Raw genomic sequence first — 10504 nt, 5'->3', positions numbered from 1 at the left:
GCTTGGGTTCAAATCCTGGTTCTGTCCCTTATTCTGTGTGCCCTCAGCTGAGTTACACAGGCTTCCCATCTGCAATATAGGAATAAGGGCATTCACTTGATGGAGTAGTCATAAAGATTTATAGGTCTCAGAAGGTACCTAACACATCATCAGCACTATTCAGATAAAAACCAGTGCTTCCACATTAGTAAGAGAAGCTGAAGAGTCATATATGTTTCTGCCAGTGTGTTTGCTTGAAGAATTAACCGCTGACTTGTTTATCCCTGGCTCCCCTAGTAAACTACCTTGAACACAGTATGCGGAGCCTGAACTTTAAACTCAGGGTTCCTGGTGATTTGGAATCTCTAGCAGAATAAAGGAAATGAAGTGAGTGGACAGATAGGCAGAAAGGAAGATGGAAATGCAGAGAGCAATAGGGTATCCACTGTGGTTTAGTGCCTGAAGCAGAGTGGAAGGCGAGAAAGGTCCCGTGATCAAGGATGGGAAGCAAGAGCAGGAACAGAGAGGAAAGTGGGAATCAGAGACAGGTAAGGCTTGACCCCTGCCCACTCCTCCTCTGTCCTCTTTGTGGATAACACACATTGCATACCCTAGCTGGGTGCCAGCTGATATGGTTTGGATTTGTGTCCCCACCCAAATCTCATCGTGGAGCTCCCATAATTCCCACATGTTGTGAGAGGGGCTGGGTGAGAGATAATTGAATTATGGGGGCGGGTCTTTCTTTTGCTGTTGTCATGATACAAATAAGTCTCACGAGATCTGATGGTATTGTAAGGGGGAGTTACCCTGCACAAGCTCTCTTTGCCTGCCACCATCCACTTAAGATGTGACTTGCTCCTCCTTGCCTTCTGCCATGATTGTGAGGCCTCCTGAGTCACGTGGAACTGTGAGTCCAATTAAACCTCTTTCTTTTGTAAATTGCCCAGTCTTGGATATGTCTTTATCAGTAGCATGAAAATGGACTAATACACCAGTCTACCACAGCAACATTTTGCCAAAGATTCAATTGGCTTCTGATATGGTTTGGCTGTGTCCCCACCCAAATCTCATCTTGTAGTTCCCACAAATCACATGTGTTGTGGGAGGGACCACTGGGAAGTAATTTAATCATGGGAGCAGTTACCCTCATGCTATTCTCTTGATAGTGAGTTCTCACAAGATCCGATGGTTTTATAAGGGGCTTTTTGCCCTTTTGCTCAGCACTTCTCCTTGCTGCTGCCATGTGAAGAAGGATGTGTTTGCTTCACCTTCTACCACAATTGTAAGTTTCCTGAGGCCTCCCCACCCCTATGGAACTGTGAGGCAATTAAAGCTCCTTCCTTTGTAAATTACCCGGGTATGTCTTTATTAGCAGCATGAGAACAGACTAATACAGCTTCACAGGCTTGCTTTCTCACTTTTTTATTCTGCCAGAAGACTCTAAGGGGGAGAAAGCCATCTGGATGCATTTACCAAAATAAGTTTACTTTTATTTTGAAGCAGAAATCTCAGTCAAAGGAGCAAAAGACCAGGGCCAGTTGCCAAGGTCTAGGAAGCTATAGGGACCTGGACTTTGTGGCCTTTTGTGGGAATGGTTGGCGGAAATGACTTCTCTAGGACAAAGCTCCTGGGTGGAGTCCCAGAACTTGCTCTAAGCAGACTCCAGGAAGAGCACAATCAGAGAAAGCCCAGGAACCAGGCCACTAGCTAAACTGCTGGTCTGGGAGAAGTCAGTAGTAGTGCTGACTTCATTAGGGATCGAGAAACAGCAAAACAATGCTTAGGCCTTAAGGCATAAGAATGGAGCATTCCTATTTTATTTTTTTTCCTCTATCAAATATATTCTTTAAATAATATTTTTATTGCAATAAAATATACATAAGATAAATTTTGTATTTTAACCCTTTTTAGAGTTAAAAAGAGTTACACTTCAGTGGCATTATATATATTCACATTGTTGCATAACTATCACCAGAACTTTTTCTTCTTCCCAACCTTTCTTTCCTTCCCAACCTGAAACTCTGCATCCATTAAACCCTCACTCCCTAGTCCCCTCTCCTCCCATTCCCTGGCAACCATCACTGTGATTTCTGTTTCAGTGGATTTTACTACTCTAGGAACCTCAGTGATACTGTTTGGATGTTTGTACCCTCCAAATTTCTTACTGAAATATGCTGTTGGAGGTGGGCCTAGGGGGAGGTATTTGGGTCATAGCGGCCGACCCTTCATGAATGGCTTTGCGCTCTTCTTGCAATAATAAGCGAGTTCTCACTTTATTAGTTCATATGAGAGCTGGTTGTTTGAAAGACACCTGGTACCTCTCCCCAGGTTCTTGCTTTCTCTCTCACTGTTTGACATGCTGGCTCTTCTTTGCCTGTTGTGATTGGAAGCTTTCTGAGGCCCTCACCTGAATGGATATAGGGGCTATGCTTTTTGTACAGCCTGCAAAATTGAGAGGTGACATGCCAGCAGCTCTAAATCGCGGGGCCTCCTCGGGCCTTGGTGTCCACTCTGGCGGTGCTTGAGTAGCCCTTCAGCCCGCTAGGGCACTGTGGTAGCCCCTCTCTGGGCTGGCCGAGGCCAGAGCCTTCTCCCTCTGCTTGCAGGGAGGTGTGGAGGGACAGGCGTGGGCGGGAACCGTGGCTGCGCGCCGCGCTTGCGGACCAGCGCGAGTTCCTGGTGGGCGTGGGCTCCGCGGGCCCACCCTCGGAGCTGCTCGCCGGCGCCGCTGGCCCCGGCCAGTGAGTGGATTAGCACCGGGGCCAGCAGCTGCAGAGTGTGCGCGGGGTCCCCTAGCAGTGCCGGCCTGCCAGCGATGCGCTGGAATTCTTGCGGGGCCTCAGCTGCCTCCCGGAGGGCCACGGCTTGGGACCTGCAGCCCGCCATGCCGAAGCCTCCCCCACAAGCCGTGGGCTCCTGCGCAGCCTGAGCCTCCCCGACAAGCGCCACCCCCAGACCGCTGGCGCCCGGTCCCATCAACTGCTCAAGGGCTGAGGAGTGCGGGCGCATGGCACAGGACTGGCCACCAGGTCAGCCTGCAGCCCAGGTGCAGGATCCACTAGGTGAAGCCAGCTGGGCTCCTGAGTATAGTGGGGACTTGGAGAACTTTTATGTCTAGCTAAGGGATTGTAAATACACCAATCAGCACCCTGTGTCTAGCTCAAGGTTTGTAAATGCACCAATCAGTACTCTGTATCTAGCTAACCTAGTGGGGACTTGGATAACTTTTCTGTCTAGCACTCTGTGTCTAGCTAAAGGATTGTAAACGCACCAATCAGCACTCTGTGTCTAGCTCAGGGATTGTAAACGCACCAATCAGCACTCTGTCAAAATGGACCAGTCAGCTCTCTGTAAAATGGACCAATCAGCTCTCTGTAAAATGGACCAATCAGCAGGATGGGGTGGGGCCCGATAAGGGAATAAAAGCAGGCTGCCTGAGGAGCCCCTGACAACCTGTTTGGGTCTGTTTCAACGGCGTAGCAGGTTTGTTGTTTTGGTTTTTAGAAGATAGCTTGTTGTTTGTGCCTTGGGTTCATGCTGCCTTTAAGAGTTGTAACACTGCAACACTCACCGCAAAGGTGTGCAGCTTCACTCATGAAGCCAGCGAGATCATGAATCCACTAGCAGGAATGAACAACTCCAAACTCACCACCTTTGAAGCTGTAACACTCATTGTGACGGTGTGCAGCTTCCCTCCTGAAGTCAGTGGGACCACAAACCCACCAGAAGAAACTGCTGACACATCTGAACACTTGAAGGAACAGACTCTGGACACACCATCTTTAAGAGCTGTGACACTGACTGTGAGGGTTTGTGGTTTCATTCTTGAAGTCAGTGAGATCAAGAACTCACCCAATCTGAACACAGAATCATGAGCCAAATAAACTTTTTAAAATTAATATAAATTACCGAATCTCAGCTGTTCCTTTATAGCAATGCAAGTGGACTAACACATTATATAAGCAGACTCATACAGCGTTTGCCCTTTTGTGACTGGTTTAATTCTTTTAGCACAATGAGGTAGCATGTGTTAGAATTTTTTTATTTGAAAGCAGAATAATAATATTTTGCATGTATATATACCACATTTTGTCCATCCACTCATCTGATGATGGACATTTGGTTTTTTTCCACCTTTTGGCTATTGTGAATAGTACCATTCACATGGGTGTATGGTTGTGTGTTGAGTCCGTGCTTTCACTTCTTTTGGGTGCTGGATCCTGTTGTAATTCTAAGTTTAATTATTTGTGGAACCACCATAGTGTTTCTGAACACGATTTTAAATAAACCTTTTTTTAATGGAAATTTTAAAAGACTACAAATAGTAAAAATAAAATGAATTCTGTGCACAACATCAGGTTTCCATAGTTTAGGATAATTATTTGATATGTAGGGTGGATCAGTTTGTTCAACAAGTATTTATTGAGCAGTTAAGTACTGAATGATGCATTTGACATGATTCCTATCAGCTGTGGTGATGCTGGGTGGTGGTGATGAAAATCTGCAGCTCCAGTGTCCTGCCATGGCAGCATGGCTGATTAATGGTGCCAGCTGGCTTTCTGGGGTTGCCATCATGATTATGCTGAATACATACTTTCAGTGGGCTGTTATCAGCCAATAACTGAGTATGTTGCTGGCCTCTTCCTGTGAGATGCAGTCCTCCTCCAACAGTGACTTTGGCTCAGTGACTTTTCATTGGCCTGGCTGGATCTTTCTTAGAACTGCTCTGTGATCTGAGAGTGTACTCAATTTTTCTTTCTTCCCACTCTCCTTTCAAAGGAGTCAGACCTGCCTCAATCTCCAGTCTCTTCTCACCTTCTCCAGCTTAATCCTTGATCCCATAACCCTTCAAGGTATTTCTCCCAGTAAATCTCCTGCACATCTAATCCTGTCTGCTTCTTGAAGAACCTGAAGTAACGCACCTGGGCTTGGGGATTTGAATAAGACTACCTTGAGCCTTTTATTGCAGACACAGTGGAAAACCCAACTCCATCATCAAGATTTCTGCAAGTTCTGGATCGCTGATGTCTTCGTTCTGGCTCCAAATTATAAGCCCCTGAACTCCCACATTCAGTTCTGTCTCATTTCACACAGCCTCTCTCTTCCCTCTCATTCATCTACACTCCTGGCTCTCTTTCCTTGATTTCTTCCCAAACAAGGTACCACAAGCCCTTCGTGTGTGTCTCAGGCTTTACTTAAGTTTTGGGTCCTTTTCACATGTTAGAAGTGAAGACAGTTTGAACTTAAATATGACTCATTTTTGTTTTCGGTGTCCTTCATCCCCTGTCACTAGGAATTTCCCACTGCATTGCCCATCTGTGAGCTGAAATCTTTTTTTATGTTGACTACTTTTCCCCATTCAGCCAACTTACTTTTCACTGCTTAAGCCACCCTCTAAATGCATGTGTATATTTCATACCGAGGAATTAGCTTTCTCTTAGTTTTTCTTTCCAGTCAGTCTTTGGAACTTTCCTGCCAAAATGTATCAAGGTATTTCCTAACCAATAACAATTTCCTAAGTGGTCTCCTGAATGCAATTAAAATAGGTGTTTTTCAGCTGCACTACACGTAAACATAGATAAAGACCAAGGTGAAGTAGATGCTGTGATAGAAATGTCTAGTGGGTAGCATGAAGGAGAGGACATTCGATTTGAAATGGAGGTGGGTGAGGTGGGCTATGCCATAAGCAGGGAGCCCAGCTGGAACCCCATTTGTTGCAGTCGACTAGAGGGAGGCAGCAGGGGCTGGAGAGGAGTGGAAGTGGAGGTACTGAGAAAGCGGCAATGTTTAAAAAAAGAAAAAGAAAAAGAAAAAAACTTATTGTGAAAGAGCTAAGTCTTATGTAGCACTTATTATGTGCCTTTCTAAGTGCTTTCCATATAACTCAGTGTGTCCTTCTAACAGAACATATTACTGTGCCCCCTTTACAAAGGAGCAGAGTGAGGCACAGAGTGGGCGATTAAGCAACTTGTCAAATTTATAGAGCTGATAAGTGGTGGAGTTGGAATTTGGACTTAGGCTGGCTCCAGACCCCGTCGATCTTCCCCACTCCTCTCCCTTTAGCTCTAAGACCATGGAGCAGGCCTGGTAATTGTTTGAATGTGGGTGTCAGAGAAAAGGAATGGTCAGAGTTCATTATCTTAGAAGTTGGCACACTAACCTTTTCACCTGACCTCAAATGCAGGAATAGAAGCATCATTACTAATGCGTACTTAAATGTAAAATATAGCAGTGAATATTTATAGCAAGCCAATACCATTTATGTAAGCAGATGCAGTGAATGATGTGAGTGTTATTTATCTTTTGTAATACCATGTACAGAAAAATGATGGGTATTTCTGAATTTGAGTGTCATGCATCTTTTGATGTCCCCATTCCTTACAGCTCATAACTCAACGTTTTCCTCAGTTGTAATAAAATGTCTTCACTATAAAATGTCATCCTTCACCTGCAATTATAACAGAATAAGAATATGTGAGTGAAAAAGCACATTTTTATTCTTTTCCAGTTCTCATCTTTATGAGCTTGGAATAAAATAAAAAGAAGAGATGGTTGAAATATGAGTCTATGGATTGATTTCTGTGTCCCCTTTCTAAAGCAAGCCAGAAGGTGTTCATATTAAGGTAGATGTTCTTTATAAAAATGTACAGTTTCTTCAAAGATTGTAAGTCATTGACATACAATTGCATACTCATGTAAAGTTAGCTTAAAAGTAAAAAGACTTTCAATTTATAAATTTTCTGTGCTATTCCTTTAAAGCCTTATTTATTCTTCCTGAAAGCACTCAGTAAAACATGATTGCAATAAAAAATGAATGTCCTAAATGCAAGATGGAATCAGGGCAACAGCTATTGGTCTGGCATGTGCAAAATATTGACTAAATGCATAGCATAAGCTATTTGTATTCTTTATTCACAATCACTTAAGTCTAAGTGTTTAGAAACTAAAGGTAATTTTTGATTTATGTATACAACCTTCTGAGGGAAGAGTTTCTGAGCATTTGAAAAGATATATTTATAGGACTGAGTACATTCTGGGGAAGTCCCATGCTGGTGTGCAAGTGTCTCTGTAGTTTTTATCTTTATTATTTCCATCCTGTTTCATTCTCAGACCGTGGGCTATGGATGTTACTATTCAGTGACTGAGGCCCCAAACTATCATCCTGACCCTGTTTAGTGGGCTTGACAGTGGGATACAGAGCACACACCAAAGGCAGGGAAGCCAAGACACGCAGCCGGCTCATGTGGTGAGTGGGCTCCCTGCACTGGCTTCTCCAACTTGGAGTCATGCTTAGGACATCATAAGGGAAACTAGTAGTCCCTTGCACCTGCTGTGAAGGTTTCGTTGACTTCTTTCTCCAGTCTGTCAGTTTGGCTCTGAGCTTGGTGAATGATGACTCAGCGATGGTTGGTTCCCTGTGTGGGAAGCAGGCAATGCTTCGGTTTGCTAACAGGTGCTTCTTCCTGAAGCAGTTGCCTCCTGCAGCTTCTGAGCCTCTTCTGCCATGTCATTCAGTGCAGTGGGAGTGAGGAGGCAGTAAACACGTCTATGCACTACCAGAGAAAACCAGTACATAGAGACTCTGCCACTCATGTCTACTAAGTTCTCTATTGCAGCTTGTTGGGCAATCTTTATGAACATTTTCAGTGAAGCACTCTGGATGCTTTTATAGGAAAGAGCCCTGCAGGCCATTATCCAAGCATTATTATCACCATTACCATCACCATCATCAACGTTGTCATCAGCATAATCTTCACTGTAGAAATTAAAAATTCATTAAATAGTTAATTCTGGATGATTTTCTGTTTGATACTGAATCAAAAATTAAACAGTCTAGGTTCTTTCTGTCAAGGATTATGACTGAAGGCAGACACACTCATATGGGCATACATTTATAGGTATTACAGAAACAGAAAACCAACCTGATATCAGCTAACATGAGTAGCTCATTTAAAAGTGGGATTCATGATTGGATTATCAGAAAGAAAACTTTTAGGAATCTCAAGGAAAAGCAGGTAACTTGTCTCTAGTTAGTATTTCAGGGATACAGGACAGTAGTAGTGTCTATCTTTGCTGAGTCTTGGTGATTAAGAAGAGTGTGGGTGGGTGTAGAACAGGAGTTTCTATGTGTGCAGCTTTAGAGGGAGGATGAATGAGCTGATGATTGAGTTTTGGCCAGCTATACTTGAGATGGGTAGAAGGAGTAGCACCTTGGAAAGAATTCAGGTTAACGAGTCAGGCCAGGATCTGAGTAACAGCCCCATTACCAGCTGTGAGATCTGAGGCAAATCATGCAATCAGAATTTTTTCACTTCTTTTTATCCATCTGTAAAATAGGGATAGTAACATCTTTGCCTGATGTATTGGAGATCCCTAGCATGTACCACAAAGAGTAATTATTATCTTGGTACATAAGAAGGGACAAGACAAATAACAACATCTGAAGGACCCACATCAAAAACTTTGGTGGCTTGGCAATGAAATATTATCTCACACTACTCAGAGTGCCTATTAATCAAAAGTCAGAAAACAACAGATGTAGTTTAGGCTTCGAAGAGAAGGGAATGCTTATACATTGTTGGTGGGAATGTGAATTAGTTCAGTCACTGTGGAAGGCAGTTTAGAGATTTCTCAAAGAACTTAATATAGAACTACCATGGGACCCAACAATCTCATTCCTGGATATGTACCCAAAGGAAAGTAAATGGTTCCACCAAGAGGACACATGCACTCCTTTGTTCATCACAGCATTATTCACAATAGAACGACATGGAATCAATGGTGCCTATCAATGGTGGACTGGATAAAATGTGGTACAGATACACCATAGAATACTATTCAGCTATACAAAAAGAGTGAAATCATGTGTTTTTCAGCAACATGGAGGCAGCTGGAGGCCATAATCCTAAGTGAATTAACACAGGAACAGAAAACCAAATACTGTATGTTCTCACCTAAAAGTGGGAGCTAAACATTGGGTATTCATGGACATAAAAATGGCAACAATTGACTAGGTGTGGTGGCTCACCCCTGCAATCCCAGCACTTTGGGAGGCCGAGGCGGGCAGATCACAAGGTCAGGAGATCAAGACCATCCTGGCTAACACGGTGAAACCCCGTCTCTGCTAAAAATACAAAAAATTAGCCAGGAGCAGTGGTGGGTGCCTGTAGTCCCAGCTACTTGTGAGGCTGAGGCAGGAGAATGGCGTGAACCCAGGAGGCGGAGCTTGCAGTGAGCAGAGATCAGGCCACTGCACTCCGGCCTGGCCGACAGAGCAAGACTCCGTCTCAAAAAAAAAAGGTAACCATAGACACTGGGGACTCCAGAAGAGGAGAGGAGACAAAGGGACAAGGTTTCAAAACTACCTATTGAGTACTATGTTTGCTATTTGGATGATGAAATCATAGAAATCCAAAACTCAGCATCGTGCAATATACCCCCATAACAACTTCCACATGTAGCCCCCGAATCTGAAAAAAGAGGAAGAAAATGATTAGTGGCTTGGATTCTTCATGAGTATGCATGTCCTGAAGGTGGTGTGGCCCCAGGTTAAAATGTAGGCTTTGTGCTACAAGTAGATCCGCAATCTAAAGAGGGTAAATTAAAAAACTTCAAAACTCTGTATTAAAATGAATTAATATGGATTGTTTCTGCCATAGGCACAGAACTCTATGTCCCACTGGCCTTTGAACAGTGGCTGTGGAGGCAGCAGGACAGGGATCTTTGCAGATAGAGGTAACCTTAAAGTGCTCCACACTGTATCTCTGCATATTGTCTGCCAGTGCTGAACCACAGCTTCCCTTTTATAAGTTTCCAGCTGGTTCCACAGTAGCCGAAGGCTGCCCAAGCTGCAGGAGAGAGGCTCTGGGATCCAGAGGACTTTGCAGCAGAGGAGTGAGCTGAGGCTTGTTCCTGCCCCACAGCATTCAGCTGGCACAATGCCATGAGGATCTACCTTCAGAGCAGCCACCAGGTGCCTTGTGAGAAATGTGTGCAGAACAGACGAAAGTTGCACAATTTCTGACTTAGAAAACCCTTAGGCTAAAGGTTCTCAAACTTTTCCACCCCAAGATCCTCTGTCCTTCCTTTCTCTTCTCACCCCTTGCACAAGGAGACAGTGAGGAGGAGTAAGCATGGGGTCATTAGGAGACCCAAATTCTAATCCTGGCTCTGTCCTGTGTCATCTTTGGGTCCCCACTACTCCTTCAAAGCTTATGATCTCACCAGTAAATGAAGAAGGCAGACAGAGGTTCCTCTACATTTTAATGCCTGGGACATAAACTCTAGGGGTAGGTAGAACTATGGCCCTATGTGGCTCTGCACACAAAGGCCGTGGCACCCCATGGTGGCCCACATGCTTGGGTGCATGTGCTCAGGTCTGCGCTGTTTTGTTCCTCTTCTCTCCTGAGAGCCCCTGTGGCTTTCCGTTTTCCACCCACCTTGTGTGTAGAGCAGAGGGTGCAGAGAGAGCTCCCGCTCAGGAAGGAAGTGAGAGGAGTCAGAGTCTGCAGCAGGAATTGGAAAC

The sequence above is a fragment of the Macaca thibetana genome, chromosome 17, assembly GCF_024542745.1.
Source record: "Macaca thibetana thibetana isolate TM-01 chromosome 17, ASM2454274v1, whole genome shotgun sequence".
NCBI lineage: Eukaryota > Metazoa > Chordata > Mammalia > Primates > Cercopithecidae > Macaca > Macaca thibetana.
Note: the sequence above shows the minus strand (reverse complement) of the source record.